The sequence below is a fragment of the Phodopus roborovskii genome, unplaced genomic scaffold, assembly GCF_943737965.1.
Source record: "Phodopus roborovskii unplaced genomic scaffold, PHOROB, whole genome shotgun sequence".
In the NCBI taxonomy this organism is placed as follows: Eukaryota; Metazoa; Chordata; class Mammalia; order Rodentia; family Cricetidae; genus Phodopus; species Phodopus roborovskii.
Genome location: NW_026126439.1, coordinates 1,328,935 through 1,345,360, shown reverse-complemented (window position 1 = coordinate 1,345,360; position 16,426 = coordinate 1,328,935). Strand labels below are relative to the sequence as shown.

Below are 16,426 nucleotides of genomic sequence, written 5' to 3'. Positions count from 1 at the left end.
GGTATAGTAGAGCAAGGACAGTAGGCAGCTCAGGGGCAATGGGAAGGGAGATCAGGTGACCGAAGATTCCTCATTGAAGCAGAATTGAAGGCATTGCTCCTACATGCAATTATCAATTCAAGGTATGAGCAATTTGCAAGAGGGTGAGACACCATGCAAAGGCCCTGTGATAGAGCCTCTGGTGGGACTAGAGAACAGCATGGAGGCCATGGTGAGCAAAGACAGAAGGGAAAACACTGAGCTGGGACTATAGCAGGGGCTACTTGAGGTTTTACAGCCACTGGAATGGCTTTGATAAACACTATACATTCCTGGCTGTCTACCTGATTCAAATTATAGGTTTTCAACATAAGAGTTCTTTAAAATTTGATGAGACATGAACTCAGTAAGAAAATATTAGATTATAATTAAGATGTGGCTAATTCCTAAATCTACCCTAACCTTTTGTTTTTCTGAAGTTCATTACTAAGTAATATTGGAAATTCTTGGGGTACATCACAGAAATGATCAGTATTACTTAGCAGATATCGTCAGGATCTGGGGGACAGGGCAAGTCACATCTGTGCTTGACAAGCTCTCTCCTCTTGGGGGCTTCCCAACCTGGAGGGAGCAATGTCCATACCCAGATCTCAAAGACATAGATTAACCCAGTTACACATTTTAAGTTAGTTGAAGCAAAACAAGACAACAGAAGACTCATTTTCACTTTTAGTATCACTGGGGGGGGGGGTAATAAAAGTTTCATAAAATGTTGCTGAATTTCAGCATTCATAGATTCCTGAGATATCTAGAAAAAAAATAGTCACCCCAGGACATAGAACCCCTCATCCACAAAACAGAGGTTCTGAGGCAGGGCTCCTCAAATTCTAGACAGCCTGCCTCATCCTCTGCTCTGGAGAGAGGGAGAGGGAGGGAAGGTGCCAAAGCACCTTCTGATTGGTTTAATAAAGAGCTGAATGTCAAATAGCTAGGCAGGAAGAGGTTAGGCGGGACTTCCAGACAGAGAAAGAAGAAGAAATGAATCTAGGCACAGGGACGCCAGAGAAGACAGACAGAAAATAGGAGGTGCTACATGGAAGAGAGGTAAAAAGCCTCAAGGCTAAACACAGATTAATATAAATGGGTTAATTTAAGTTATAAGAGCTAATGGGACAAGCCTAAGCTATAGGCTGAGTTTTCATAATTAATAAGTCTCCATGTCATTTTTTGTGAGTTGGTGGCTCAAAGAAAAATCTACTTACCAAGATGTGTCAAGTAATAGAGTGACATTAAATCTTGGTATCTGACTCTTTGGACTATCTAAGAAAGAAATATCCAACCTGTGGATGTTAGGATAGCTATGAATGTGACCTAATCCATATTATAACATCTCCTGATGTGAGAGAAGGAACAGATGGGATTTACTCATGCATTTGCTATTTAAAGGGATGAGGAAATTCCCGTCCTCAGCTACTCTCGTACTCAAAACAAGAAGGCTGGAGAATAGCCACAGTAGCCAGGAAAGAATCTCATGTCTCAACACTACAGCAATGGGCATAGGGAAGCATCTAGGCAGAGACCCTTGCCCATCATGGAGAAGGCTCCCAGGGACAGGTGACACCATGCACCTTCCAGAATCACATGAAGTAGGAGACTGAAGAGAACACACTGGCAGAGAAACAGTGTAATATATAATGAAGTGATGTCATCGGAATCACGAAGTCCTTCTGTGTGAATGGAGTACGGGGCACAGGGGAGAAGACTAAGAAAAAGGGATGGTCATAGTCTAGGTCACGAGGGACCCCACTCAAGGCTGAATTTACACTGTAGGCAAGGGGCAGTGTTTGAGGCTGTTAGGCAGCTCCTATCAGCCATGATGCTAGACTGGTGTCAGGAAGGCAGGTGCTTTTACAGTCCCCAAGCTTGGAAGTGGGGAGGAGGTGAGGATGTGCAAGAAGGAAAGATACAGGAGAGTTACAAAAGTGAAACAGGGCAGGTGAGGTCGATGAGGGGTCATTATTGCCCCTGTTTTGGTGAAAGCATCAGAGTCAGCTCAGCAGGCTGGGAGCCCAGGAAATGGGTGGGGCCAGGACCAAAGCTGGGAAGTATGCAGCATTACAGACCAGAAACAGCTACTACCCAATATGTGTGGGTTACCACCTTAGCACCAGGCACCTCACAAGTGCTGATAAAATCTTTAGGCAACCTATCCACAAAGGCACCACTCTCCTATTTTATAGGTGACAAGTCAGTAAGAAGGATCAGGTTACTGCTAACTCAGTTGAACTCAGTTGGCCTCCCCATGCCACAGCCAACTCGCCTGCACCCAGGGTGCAACCTCTTTGCTACAGGCAGAGTCACTTCACATACAAATATCCAAATTAAATAGTGCTTAAAAAAATTAAACTCAGCGGGGCAGTGATGGTGCACACCTTTAATCCCGGCACTTGGAAGGCAGAAGCAGGCTGATCTCTGTGAGTTCAAGACCAGCCTGGTCTACAAAACGAGTTCCAGGACAGGCTCCAAAGCTACACAGTGAAACCCTGTCTCAAACAAAAACAAAAAATTAAACCCACAAATAATCTTACACTCTCAGGCATCTATGTGAGGAGCAGACAGTCAGCCTCAAGCTCCCTAAAATGACCTTAAGTTTTGGCAAAATTTGTATACTATCTTTGAAAGGATGGGTTGAAAACCAGCACTAGGGCAACTGATGCAGGCAACACCATCTTGAGTCCCAAGGCTCGAGAATGGAATTCTGATCTCAACCTTTCTTATATCTCCCTGGTGCAGCTCTCAGACATGGTGGATTCTTGTCAGTTCTTGATCAAAGCTATTCACTGCTTCTCTTCTCAATCAAAAATTCAAATGAGTGAGTCAGGTAAGAGGCCAACGTAGGGTGATGCATCTTCCTGAACCATGCCACAACCTATAATCTGTTCTGTAATTCTATAATGGTCTCACAAAGGGTGAAGACAATGAATAATTAAGTGTTCTGTATAAGTCATTTGGAGCAATGGTCCAGGGCAAATCATACAAAGACAATCTTACCCCCATTGGTCACAGGTCAGTAGAGACCAAGAGACAGCCAGAGTAGGGACATTGACATATGCCTGCAAACTTGTCAGAGTGGGTAAACTCTTGATTGCAAAGTCATCAGAGTACTTACAAAGCACAGTGGTTTCATGTCCATGCAAGTCTGTAACATTTAATCCCCAATTCTTTGGTTTCTAATCTGCACCTTAGTCTGACTGCCCCTTAGGGCTATAGAAAAGAATTCTTTCTAGCTTGTTAAACCTCACTTTTTTTCTTTGCATATTTAAGGTCACAATGCCTGCCTGTATGTTTTTTCCCACATGGCAAGAGGTGTTGGGATAACACACTCAGCACAGTGCATTCTAGGAGCTCTATGACATGAGTGACAGTAATTGATGAGATTGTTACTCCCTTACTTCACAGAGCTGGTAAGACTAGAAAAGTAGACTATTTCTCTTACTAAAGAGTTAAATCTACATCTTAAAACACATTTATTAAGCAGAGTCAAGAAGCACTTTTACCTAATAAAAGTGACCCAGTAAGTATCATTTTTAGGTATTTTCCCTGGGATCAGAAGCATTATAAGGCTGGACAGACTTAAGGCTCCAGATACAGATGTTAAAAAAATAAAACAAACAAAAAAACTCTCCAAAAAAAGCAAAGCAAACAACTGGTCTACCGCAGCTCTTTAAAACTTTCAAAAATCTATGCAGATGAGAGACACTTAATTTAGCCATAGGTAATGTCCAAGAATGTATCTTTTATACTCATTTTTTTTCCTTCAATGATTCTTTTTAAAAATACCTTTTTATTCATTCTATCTTCCTTCCTTCCTACCTACCTACCTACCATTTATTCATTTCTCTGTGTAGCCCTGGCTGTCCTGGAACTCACTTTGTAGACCAGGCTGGCCTCGGACTCAAGAGATCTACCAGCCATTGCCTCCTGAGTGCTGGAATTACAGGTGTATGCCACCACTGCCCTGCAAAAATATTTTTATTTGATGCATATGAGTGGTATTTGCCTACATGTATGTATGTGTACTATTTGGGTGCCTGGTACACGTGGAAAGGTCAGAAGAAGGCATTGGAACCAGAGTACAAATGTTTGTGAGCTATTATGTGGGTGCTGGGAATAGGACCCATGCCCTTTGGAAGTTTAGCTTGTATTCTTAAACTGCCAAGCTATCTCTCCAGCCCCCTTCCAAGGAGTCTTGTCAACTCAGTTTGGCATGTATCTCTTGAGGATCTTTGCAGCAATTACTAGGTACCACAGGAGAAAAGAAGATAAAAATAACTACAATGGGATTTGAGGGAGGCTTTAGGAAAGCTAGAGTCAATTGGGGCAGAGGGAGAGCAAAGGTGGAAATTGAGAAATGCAAACAGGGCTCAAGGACTCAAGGAGGCTTGGCAGGATCACATTAAGCAGTTTAAAGAGACAGACAAAGGGCCACACAAAAACACAACAAAGAAAAGTGTTTTTTCTTGTTGTTAATTTAAGTAGCTGAAAATGCAGAGGAAAAGAAGGCGAGGTAGGTGGAAGACAGCATGGATGAAAATGAGAGTGTGGCAAACAGCTATGTTCAGAACCTTAGATGCCAAGTCACTTTTTTCTCCATGGACTGTGTGCCTCAACTTTCTTAATAAAAGTTAAAAATGAGACAGAGAGTTAATGGGGGTGGAGGTGGCAGAGAGAAAGAGAGTGAGGCAGAGGGAGGGAGGGAGTGGGAAGGAGAGTAGAAAGGAGGGAGGGAGGAGGGGAGGGAAGAGAGCACCTGATTGATAGGAAGATGGCCAGCTGATGGCACTAAACCTATGAAGAACTTCTCAACTCTCAGTCAAGAGGACAAAGGGTCACAGCAGACTCCGGGGGAAGTCCACACTGCACGTGTGACTCCAGCACGAGGTGTGCCTGCTTTCAGTTCCCCATGCCCAGCTCTCTATTCCTCCCCTTCCCACTGGGAAAAAGATCTGCAAAGCTGAGCTGCCAGGCAGGCTGCAGGTAACTCAGCATAAGAATGGAGAAACTCTTTCCTTAGTGTGTTTATGTAAAACAACTGCAGAGGTTGGTTTTCATCAGAACCAAGTTTAGAATCTGTGCTGGAAAACACTGATAAGCAAGGCTGAGTTAAACCCAAAACCCAAGTTAACCACATCACTATGAGAAAAACCACTTAATACTGTGGCAAGTGTGATTTCTTTACCCAGGTGAGCGAGAGTGCATACACACCCACCCACACACACACACATGCCCACAATGCACATATGTACTCACACACACCCACATTTTCTCTCCTCCAAAACAGAAAAAAGGGAAATAGTCTTTTTAGACTTTTTACTTTAAAGACCATACACCAGATTTTTGCAACATCAGTGTAAGGGTTTGCATAAGGGCCCATCAAGGAACTCTTTATTTTTAGGACTTCTAACCTCTGGCAAAAGCTTAAGTCAAACAGCAGAAATGAATAATTAAATGTTTTGACTTGAGAGGGTCTGCTCTGAGTATTTTTGAGTTAATATATACTAGTATTACACATACTAGTTCAGAAATGTGACATGGCAATATCACTTGATGAGGTGGTTTGAATAAGAACAGCCCCCATACATTTGAGTGCTTGGTTGTCAGGGAGTGGCACTGTTTGAGAAAGATTAGGAGGTGTGGCCTCGATGGAGGAAGTGTACCACAGGGGGTGGGCCCAAGCCAGGCACTCTGTCTTTCTTCCTATTGCCTGAGAATCTGATGTAGAACTCTCAGCTACTTCTCTAGCATCACGTCTGCCTGCATGTCACCATGCTTCCTGTCATGATAACAATGGACTAAACCTCTGAAACTAAACCTCTAAAGTTGCTGTGATGGTATCTTTTCACAAGAATAGATATTGGTGCCCGGGTGGGGGTATGTAACAGCTCTCTTACCAAAGAAATCACCCATCTCTCTTTAAAGGCATAGGCTGTTGGGACTTAAGTTTTTCTTTTTAAGTTGCAAAAACAACATATGAATGTTACAAGATAGATACAAGATAGATGAGTAACTAATAGTACAAAAAACAAGAAGGAAAAGGTTCCCGATTTTGTTTCACCCGCATCCACGTCTCAGAAATGGCTACTCTGAATAGTTTACTATTTCCCTTTTACATTTTTGAGGCAATTTTAAAATTCATGGGTATAAGATCACACATGAATACGACTTATGTATGTATACGGGTAACAAATATGCATATATCTACAGTATGTGTACAAATACATACAAATATATAACGCATATAATTATAAAATACACACGTATAAGGAAGATTTGTCCGTGCCCCTGAAGTCAGCATAGGTGTTAGAGGTGCTACTGTTTTGTGCCTACAGTCAAAATCCACACTGTATTAGGAAATAGGTCCATCTACCCCAGTATAATCAGAGACACCTCCAGAGTCAGGAGTAAGGATTCCCACTCACTGTGCATTCCATGTGGTCCTTCTGTGAACAACCTACTTCGGATTCTTCTATGATTGATTTTAAGCCTTCTGTAGTTCCTACTTCCATATATATCCATGTTGGAGATTCCAGTCCCAGAATTCCTAAAGAATCTCTCTCTCTCCCTTTCTCTCTTTCCCTTTTCTTTCTCTGTCTGACTCTCTCCCCCCCCCCCCTCTGTTTTTAGACAGGGTTTCTCTATGTAGCTTTGTAGATGAGGCTGGTTTTGAACTCACAAAGATTCTCCTGCCTCTGCCTCCTGAGTGCTAGGATTAAAGGCATGTACCACCACTGCCTGGCCTAATCTCTTTTTCTTAAAAAGAAGGTATTTTTGAAACAAGGTACCTCTTTATAGTCTAATACAAAGGTCTGTAAACTATGGCCCAGCATCTGCCATGCTTCTTTGCTCGTACATTACTTTTACATAGCAGCATGAGACTTGTATGGTTGTAATTTTTGCTGTCTGCTCCTTTCCACAAGGAATTTGCTGATCCATATTAGCAAACTGTCTCCAACCACAGCTGCAGTGTGCTGGTAAATGTTTAGCAATTTGTTCCCCCAGTAGAAAAGACTCATACAAGGGATGCTGGATGATTTCCATGGTGTTAATATTCTTAACATGGCCTATTTCAAGCTATAGAAAGGTAACACTGCTGAATACAGAGTTGAGAAGAAATATACATAAATGCTAGCATAAATCTCTTTCAGGGAACCATGGGTGCTTGGGATAACCTACTAACAACAACCTAATTGTGAAGTCAGAAACATTAAGGTTCTGAGAGATCAAGTGTCCTCTACAAGGCTAGTCCAAGAACTAACATCAGGTTGGTAGGGATTTTCCTGTCTAGACTCTAGCTGCCTCATGATGAGGTATTTTCTCCTAAGAGATAGAATGGACAAAACAAGACAAAAAGATAATTATTTGCCAGGCACTTGGCAATAAATATTGGTTTTAATTGTCATCTTCAAAGCCTAGGCCTCTGGTTTCCTTTACATATGCTTCTGAAGCACACTTTACAATGGGTATTGCTCTTCTTGCTGGACCGTGTTTCATGTACACATTCACAGAGGGAATTGTCTCAATTGACCAGTCGTTACCTATGCTCTTGACTGGAAGTTCAGACAGGCCCTGCATCTTTTACCCTCATTAACTTCCCTAGGTGCAGAAGAGTTGGGAATGAGATGAACACCTCAAGGGATGCATGGGGGGTGGGTCTCCACCATCAATGTGGAGACATAGACAAAGAACACAAGTGCTGAGAGTTCAGATCCTAACTCCCTTCTCCCACCTATGGGAACAGCAGCTTGTGTACAATTCATCTCTGTCAGCCAAAGTGCTGAAGCTGCTCCATCAGAATGTGACAGCCTCTTTGGGTAGAGGACAGAAAAATTTGTTGGTCTCGATATATGTAATTGATAATATGTACAAAAATTATATTCCAAGTTTGTGTAGACAGAACATACAGCACAGGGAAGAATCTATTAAAGGATCCCATGCATCACACAAACACAAACACGATGGACAACTGCTTTCTAATGGGGCCTAGAGAGGATTGTTGTGGAATATTAAGTTAAGGTGTATTACATTTGTTTATACTGTGGAATATCTGTTTAATGATGCAAAGATGTGTTATATTTGATTAAATAAAATTAACCTGAGGTCAGGAGGCTGAGTCAGCAATTAGCTGACAGGAACTGGTAGGGAGGATTCATGTGTAGCTAGGGTTCCTGAGTAGGGGCTAAGCAAAATTATACCTGGTTTTGGGGAGATGAGCTAGGAGAGAGGTTAGCTACTTGCTATGTAGCATCTCTGAGCTCAACCTTTGAATCCAGATATATATATATATATATATATATATATATATATATATATATATAGAGAGAGAGAGAGAGAGAGAGAGAGAGACCTACATAAAGTTCACTTTAGTGACTGTGATAGACCAGTGCCTGAGGGAACAGAATTCCAGCCTGGCTATGGCCACTGCAGCCAAACCCCTATTGGTAGCTTCAGAGTTGTAATTAACGACAAGGGCAGTAGTTGCTTAGGGGGCAGCTACAGTGTTTAATGAATGACAACAGAGGACCTCTCACAGTGACAGCCAGGAATGTGGACGTGAAAGAGTTCAAGGACTGGGAAGCCTAGCTCAACAAATCCAAATCTAGAAACTACAAACAGAACTAACCATGCGGCAAAAGAGGCAAAACCCTGATATTTATTTATTTAGGTTTGTCAAGATAGGCTTTCTCTGTGTAGCCCTGGCTGTCCTGGAATTCCCTCAGTAGACCAGAGCTGGCCTGGCATGTTGCCTATGGCTGCCTTCATACAGCAGTGTAAGAACTTCATGGTTGTAGTTTTTGCTGTCTGCTACCTTACACAAGAAATTTGTGGATCCATATTAGCATATTCTTAACACAGTTTTTTGTTTTTCTTCTATCAAACATTTTGGAATACTTGAATAACACACTCCAGACCTAGTATCTGGCCTCAAACTCACAGAGGTCCTCCTACCTCTGTCACCCAAGTGCTGGGATTAAAGAAAGATCTGCAACACCACCACTGGGCACAACAGCCTGATACTTTAGAAATGACCTCTCAACTACTTGGCAATCTTACACCAATCTGTACATACTTGGCAAGGTCTCTCTATACACACTTCTCAGAACCCACCGGTCCAGTTTGCCACATCAGTCCTGCAATCCTGATGCTTATATGGGTCACCTCAGCAGGTAAAGAAGCACCAAGACACACATAAACACCACTGAGTTTGCAGAAGGCCAAAGCCATCAAGTGTGGGGATCCAGTACTTAGTTCCAAAGTGAGGTCAAATGGTCCTACATGTCAGAGATTAACACTTAACACTCTCCATGGTGCCGGGTAGAAGGTTCATCATAAACAAAGTAGCCAACCCTGTGAACTAAGCCTCCCAAGCATACCCTACCACAATGGTTCTAATGTGTGATACAGAGAACACCTAGGTATCTGCAAGGTCAAAACCACTTCCAAACAATATGAAGATGTTACATTTTCAGGAGGGTACTTGAAGGTCTCCACGAAAGTCTCCAGAAGCTACATGACATGTCATACTACAACGCAGAAGCAGATATAAGAATCCACCTGTCAGCAGGTGGTGGTAGTGCATCCTTTAATCCCAGCACTCCCGGAGGCAGAGGCAGGAGGATCTCTGTGAGTTCAAGGACTGCCTGGTCTACAAAGTGAACGAATTCCAGGTCAGCTAGGGCTGTCTCAAAATAAATAAATAAATAAATAAATAAATAAATAAATAAATAAATAAATAAATAATTTCCACTTGTCTTCTTCTAAGCAGATATTTGCAGAAATGTAAAACAATGCCACTCTTAACTTTGTTTTGGAAAATATAGGATTTTAGAAAGTGTAATGTTAAATATAATTGGTTTGTTCTGAATTATTAAGCACATTAAGTGTCTATAAATTTTATTTATACACGGCAAATATCAATAGGTACAATCCATATAACAAAGGTTCCTTAAGCGTGCAAACAGTCCTAAGTCCAAAGGTTCATCAACTTTTGCTTAGAGGCTGTCATGAGTGCTGCAGGGAGATGTGTGGTTCTAGTGTACCGGCCTGACCAGCTAGTACAGCCCCGTTCTCCTGTTCTCCTTGGGTTTCTAGGGATTTGAGCTCCACCATTCCTTTAAGAGAGTCTCTCGCTCTCAACCCACTTTCCTTCGTCCCCTATAGGGGAGTCCCTAATCTGCCGGCCACAATAGCAGCCTTCTCTATCCCGTAGGCCAGGCGTGGCATACTCCCAGGCGCGGCTCGCATAGCTAAGGCGAGAACTCCCGGGGCGCCGAGTAGAGCCACTCCCAGTCCAAAGAGGCGCAGGCTGAGGAGCGGGCGGAGAGGTCACCCCAGGAGCGAGTTCCGCGGCCTCCCCCAGCTCGTCCCTTGTCTCCGCGGTCTGCAACGTGAAAAGGCCTGCACGGACGCCTCGGGGTCGCGTGGTACTCACCGTTCACAGTGGGGCTGTGCTAGCACACAGCTGGGGCTACCAAGGACCCTGGCCAACTCGGCGCTCCTCCGGGGGAGCGGTCCTCGGAACAGTCCTGTAGCGAGGCGGGACGGTGAGTGAGCGGGCCGGAACCAGCTGCAGCCGTAGGGGGCGGGGCCTGGGCTCACTACGCCCAGAGGGGCGGGGCCTGAACCCCTCCTCCCTTCAGGAGCGGCGGGCCATCGCCGAGGGGCGGAGCCTGGAGTCCCCCCACCCCCTTCAAAACCTTAAGGCCGAGGCAAGGGGCGGAGTCTAGGACCTATTCCGCCAAGGGTCTGAACTTGAAGCTGTGGCCAAGGGACAGAGCCTGGGACACCTCTTTATGGAACCTGAAGGTGGGCCATGATCGAGGGGCGGAGCCTGTGACCTACCCCGCCCCGAGGGCCGGCCCTAGGGGAGTTGAAGCCGAATAGCGGAGCTTGGGCTCGCCCCGCCCAGTTCTTAGATTCCGGAGAATCTGGGCTCCCGCGGGGGCAGAGCCTGGGACCTGCTCCGCCCCTATCAGTACTACCCAGGCCCCTGGGCCTGAAGCTGAATGCCTAGGAGCTTTGGCCCTAGATCCTCCTGGCTCCTCCCCGTAGGCGGGAGAAACTGGACCTGGGGCTGAGACCAGCATTGCTAGTGGCTCAGTCCCAGGAAGTGGATAGCTGACTTGTAGGCTTTTCCTTGTCGGGAGCATGGGAGAAGGCTGGCTGACGCTCACGTGGCGCAGGGTGTGATGTGTAACTGCCCGACTGGCGCAGGGAGCCCGAAGAAGAAAGGTACCCTTTCCCCACCTTTCTTTTAAAAGCTTAGCGGTAAGTACAGGCGTCATTTTCTGAGAGCCTCAGTACACTACATGATCATTCATCTCCCTGCCTCCGATTCCGCCCCTACCCCTTGTCCTTCACTTCTTGTTCCCACCCCAATTCTTGTTTTGTTTAGGGTTCTTCGTGGGGTTTTAGTTGGTCTGAGGGTTTGGTATAATTTTGAGAAAGAATCCCATGGGGTGCAGGCAGGCTTAGAGCTCATTGTTGGGTGGAACTCAGTCTGACCTTGAACTCCCTGCATCTTTGAAGTGCTGGGGTTGCAGGTGTGACCCAGCATGCCCAGCCCTTTTAAAAAGTCAGTTTCCCTGTTTTTACTTGGACAAATCATGGGAAGTGGACCTCAGCAATACTCCCTAGAAATACAACCTCAACATTTCTGTGGCTTACTCAAAAAGGCAAGATGTCTAGGTATACATTTCCTTTTTAACCTATTGTGAGCCTTTATAATACATGTCCATTGGTCTAGGCTGAGCAGTGACGCTGGGTGGGTCTTCCGTAGGTACTTTACATGCAGTTAGCCTCTCAAGTCCATGTGAATTCAAAGATGTGACTAACTCTACATGAAAGGTGGTAAGCTTTTCCTGCCCAAATTACTTGGAAAATCACTGGAGATTTCTACATTGAGTTAATGTAGTGTTGCTTGAATGAGCAACATATAGGGTGAATGGCTGGTAACTAATATGTCAAACACCTGGCTAGGGATGGGGTTCTGCTGCTCTAGGTTGCTCCCTTCGTGTTGAAAACCCTGAGTTTTCCAGGGACTCATAGGCTGGGCTTCAGTTCCAAGCTGTCAAAGCCTGAAGCTTCTTATTGCTCCAGGTACTCAAGGCTGAGGCCTGCTGCTCAGAATGTTAGAGAGCCCAGATACGGCAGGTAGAGTTACAACTCATGAATTTCTGTATAAGAATAGACCAAGATCTGCAGTCCATACTTTGTTCTTCAGAGCCCCATCCTCCCTGCCCAGGAAACCTTTAGCTAGTCCCTAGTGTTATAGCTCAGAGCTCTTGGAGGACTCTGGAATTCTTAGCACTCTTAGCTTTGGCTGTTGAGTCCCTTAGCTCATGTGAGTAAAACACTTCAGCTACCTCCCCCTGCCAATGTCAATGCTGCTGCCATTGCCATCAGACACGGATGGATGTCTCAAAGTCTTACCTCCCCTCTGTTCAACCTGCCTAGCTTGATAAAGACCATAAGTAGGCAAAGAGATTATTAATGAGGTGCTGTTACTATGCCTAATATCGCAATCCCAGGAGGCAGTACACAGGAGAGGATCCTTCCAGACTAACAAGACAATTAGGGGAAATTATCTGCTTACATAGTCAGAAGAGGACCATGGCATGCTTGTGTAAGGGTTGTAATTCCACCAATTACAGCCCTGCATATGCATAGTTCTACCAATCACAAGTGCTGCCTTAGCAGGTGACAAACTTCTCTTACAAACCAAGCCTCACATTATACCAATCACAGTTTATTTTTCTTCTGGAGTCTGTAGAGAGTGGAGAAAGAATACCTTCCCAGTGGCAGGATCATATAGTTGTACTAGCTTTGTCTTGCAGAGTCTTCCAGAGCGGGTGCAGTTTGCTGAAGAGGTCATGCCTAGAGCAGGAGCTCCCAGAGCAGATGCTTCAACTGCCAGTGGTTGTAGTGCTCCTTGCCGCTGGGGAGTAGCTATCTGTTTAGTAGCAGTACCCTCCCAACCTTGCACTTTGGAGGATAATTTCTTATGATGTAAGTTATAAAAGGGATCTGAAACAACAGGGTATCCTAAAGATAGGATATTTACAGGGAGATGAAACACTCCAACCTGCAGGGAAGCTTCTTAAGACAGGAAGTAAACCACTCAGAATAGCTTCAGTAAATCCCTGAAACTGACCAGATTCATCTTCCCCCAAGCGTTCAGAGTCACTCTTAGACAAGTCAAGCTGCCTGTAAGAAGCAAAGACCAGCTGAACTGCCTAAAAGAAGCAAAGACCAGCAGAGCTGCCTGGAAGAGATTCAGACTAGCTGTGCCACCTAAAAATGATATTCTCCAAACCACTGAATTGCTTGTAGGCTGTGTGTTGTGTTCCAGATCTCTGGCTTTTGTGAAATGTCATCTTTGCTAAGATGGGATTTGGTGGGATTTGGATGGGATTTGAGTAATTTCTGCTCCTATAAGTAACCCCTCACATACAATTCTATTATTATACTGGGGTAGATGGACCTGTTTCCTAATACAGTGTGGATTTTGACTGTAGGCACAAAACAGTAGCACCTCTAACACCTATGCTGACTTCAGGGGCACGGACAAATCTTCCTTATACGTGTGTATTTTATAATTATATGCGTTATATATTTGTATGTATTTGTACACATACTGTAGATATATGCATATTTGTTACCCGTATACATACATAAGTCGTATTCATGTGTGATCTTATACCCATGAATTTTAAAATTGCCTCAAAAATGTAAAAGGGAAATAGTAAACTATTCAGAGTAGCCATTTCTGAGATGTGGATGCGGGTGAAACAAAATCGGGAACCTTTTCCTTCTTGTTTTTTGTACTATTAGTTACTCATCTATCTTGTATCTATCTTGTAACATTCATATGTTGTTTTTGCAACTTAAAAAGAAAAACTTAAGTCCCAACAGCCTATGCCTTTAAAGAGAGATGGGTGATTTCTTTGGTAAGAGAGCTGTTACATACCCCACCCGGGCACCAATATCTATTCTTGTGAAAAGATACCAACACAAATAAAATCCAATTGGTTTATCAAGTTGGACTTTGACAGTGTCTGTACTTTAGTCTCTCATCAGTTTCCTGTGTCAAGTGAGTAGACATTTATTCACATTCCCATTTTCCCTTAGCATCTATGGTGCATTTAAAGCAGCCATAATCCCCTGATGAGAGGTTTGCCAGTTGCCAAGATGAGCTGCTTGGTAGAGCCGTCAATCTAAAGGTCAACCTGTCTGGCCCCCAACAGCTTAACCTATTAGGAGGGAAACTAAGCATTTGGAATGAGCTTGCAATAAAGCCCTGACATCTGTCTTTAACCATGCTTAGTCTCTAGCTAGATGTTGGTCCTTCTCATCTGTCCTTCCCATCTGTCTGGCCAGTCTATACAATAACTAAAGGGGACTCCCACACAGTGGGGGCTCCCTTCTAGGCCCCAGATTAGGCATGAACCACACCCAAACACCTGTTTTCACAGAGAGATCCTTTATTAAGCAGGGAAGAAAAGTTAAAGTGGCTGTTTTCTGACTCTGACAGGAAAACAGTAGAAAATGACCATGTAGATGTAATTTTTAAGAGGGGGGGGCGCGGAAGGGGGGAGTGGGAGGTTAGGTCAGACACTTTAGGATAGGGTACCTGGGAAGCTATATTTTTAATGTGTTCTCTGTATTCTGAGAAATACCACCAGTGTAAAGCAGAACTGCACACTCATATTTGAGTAGTGTCATTTCAGAAAGCCATAGAATATTACATTCTGCTAGGGTACGAGGACTTTTTGTACCATGACAGAAATACTTAGTAGGCAGACTGTAAGCATGGTCATATGGTTCTCAAGATTCAGGATGACACAAACTGGGTGTGTGGACAGAGAAGAGAGGGTACTACACCCTCATTTGAGATATGATGCCTTTGGGACTTCCAGGTGATGATGATATATATTGAGATGAATATTTTTTTTTTTTTTTTTTTGTTCACCTAAAACCCAAAAGGTGGGGTTTGGTGTCATCTTTGTACCATACAAAATTCAACGCCATCCTCTATCTGCCATATACTTAATTTCCTTCCATTTTTTTTATAAGTACATGATTCCTCAAGTATATGACTCCCAGAATCCCCTGGCCAGCCACTTGTCATAGAGCACCATTCCCCTCAATATTGCTAATAAAAGTGTTATTAAATGCCCATTTAAACAATAACTGTGGTTTGTAAAGTTACCAGGGAAAACTGGGGTTCAGAGTAGCCATGTTAGTTTCTCTAGGTCCCCAAACTCCTAATGGTGATCATGGTTTGCAGGAAGACTCATCTTACTCCAGAGCTCATGCTTTCAATCTTTATGAACAAAATAGTCAGATGTCCCTACATTATGAAGTAGTATTGTCACTACTGTTACATACAGAAAGAGTCAGGACTTCGATGAACTGGGAGTGAACTTCAGACACTGTGTAGCCTACAGTACCTTGTTAACCTGTTTTCAGGCTTGTTCTCTCTGACTGCAATGCAGAGATCCTAGCCTTAGCCCTGTAATTTAGGAGCACCCAGTTAAATGGTCTTCGTGGGTGGTGGGGTGTTAAAAATGAGGGGCAGCTCAACGGTGAATCTCAGAATTGTTACATAGTTACTAAGTGTCCAGTATTGTGATACTTTGTTTATGACCTAACGAATAAAGCTTGCCTGAAGATCAGAGTGCAAAGCTAGCCACATTAGCTAGCCATAGAGGCCAGACAGTGGTGGCACACATTACCAGTAGTTTCCCCATCAGCCTGGTCCCATAGCACATCAGCCCCAAATAACACACAGAGACACTGTATTAGATATAAAGTTGTTGGCCTGTAACTTGCATTTCTTATTGGCTAGCTCTGTCTTAAATATTAACCCATTTCTATCAATTATTTCCACATGGTCTTGGCTTACCAGAGAAAGGGTCCAGACCTTTTACTCTTTTTGGTTCTACATTTTGACGCTCCTCCTACCTCTCTCCGAATCCTCCTTGTCTCCTAGTCCCCCCCTATCTTGCTTTCCTATTGGCCAGTGCTTTATTCATTAACCAGTAAGAGAAACATATTTACAGAATGACACATCCCATCATCTCCTCTTTTCTGTCTAAATAAAAAGAAGGGTTTTAACCTAACATAGCAAAATATATAACAAAACAGTTATCAAATAAGAACCACAGTTAACAATATTTAGTTCATTAACATTTAGCAAGATTTAAAGGAAATAGTTTATCCTATTTTGTGAGTCTAAAGTTCTATATGTAACTTATCTTTAATTCTAACTAAGGAAAACTATAACCATAACTATCTGTCTTCAACTCCTTCAAAGACCACAGAAGGATAATATATAAACTCTAGAAATGGGCGTGGTCAGTGCCACAAGTGCAGACAAAGTGAATAT

The 16,426-nt window shown here is 43.6% G+C and overlaps 1 protein-coding gene across 1 annotated transcript in view; it reads right to left on the bottom strand.

Moving 5' to 3' along the window:
* The window catches only part of Aco1 (aconitase 1), a 55,954-nt gene extending 45,395 nt beyond the window's left edge, over positions 1-10,559 (bottom strand). Inside the window, exon 1 of the mRNA XM_051187530.1 lies at positions 10,469-10,559. The gene's annotated coding sequence lies outside the window, so the exon portion shown is untranslated. The remainder of the gene's footprint in view (positions 1-10,468) is intronic.
* Positions 10,560-16,426: the final 5,867 nt, after the last annotated feature.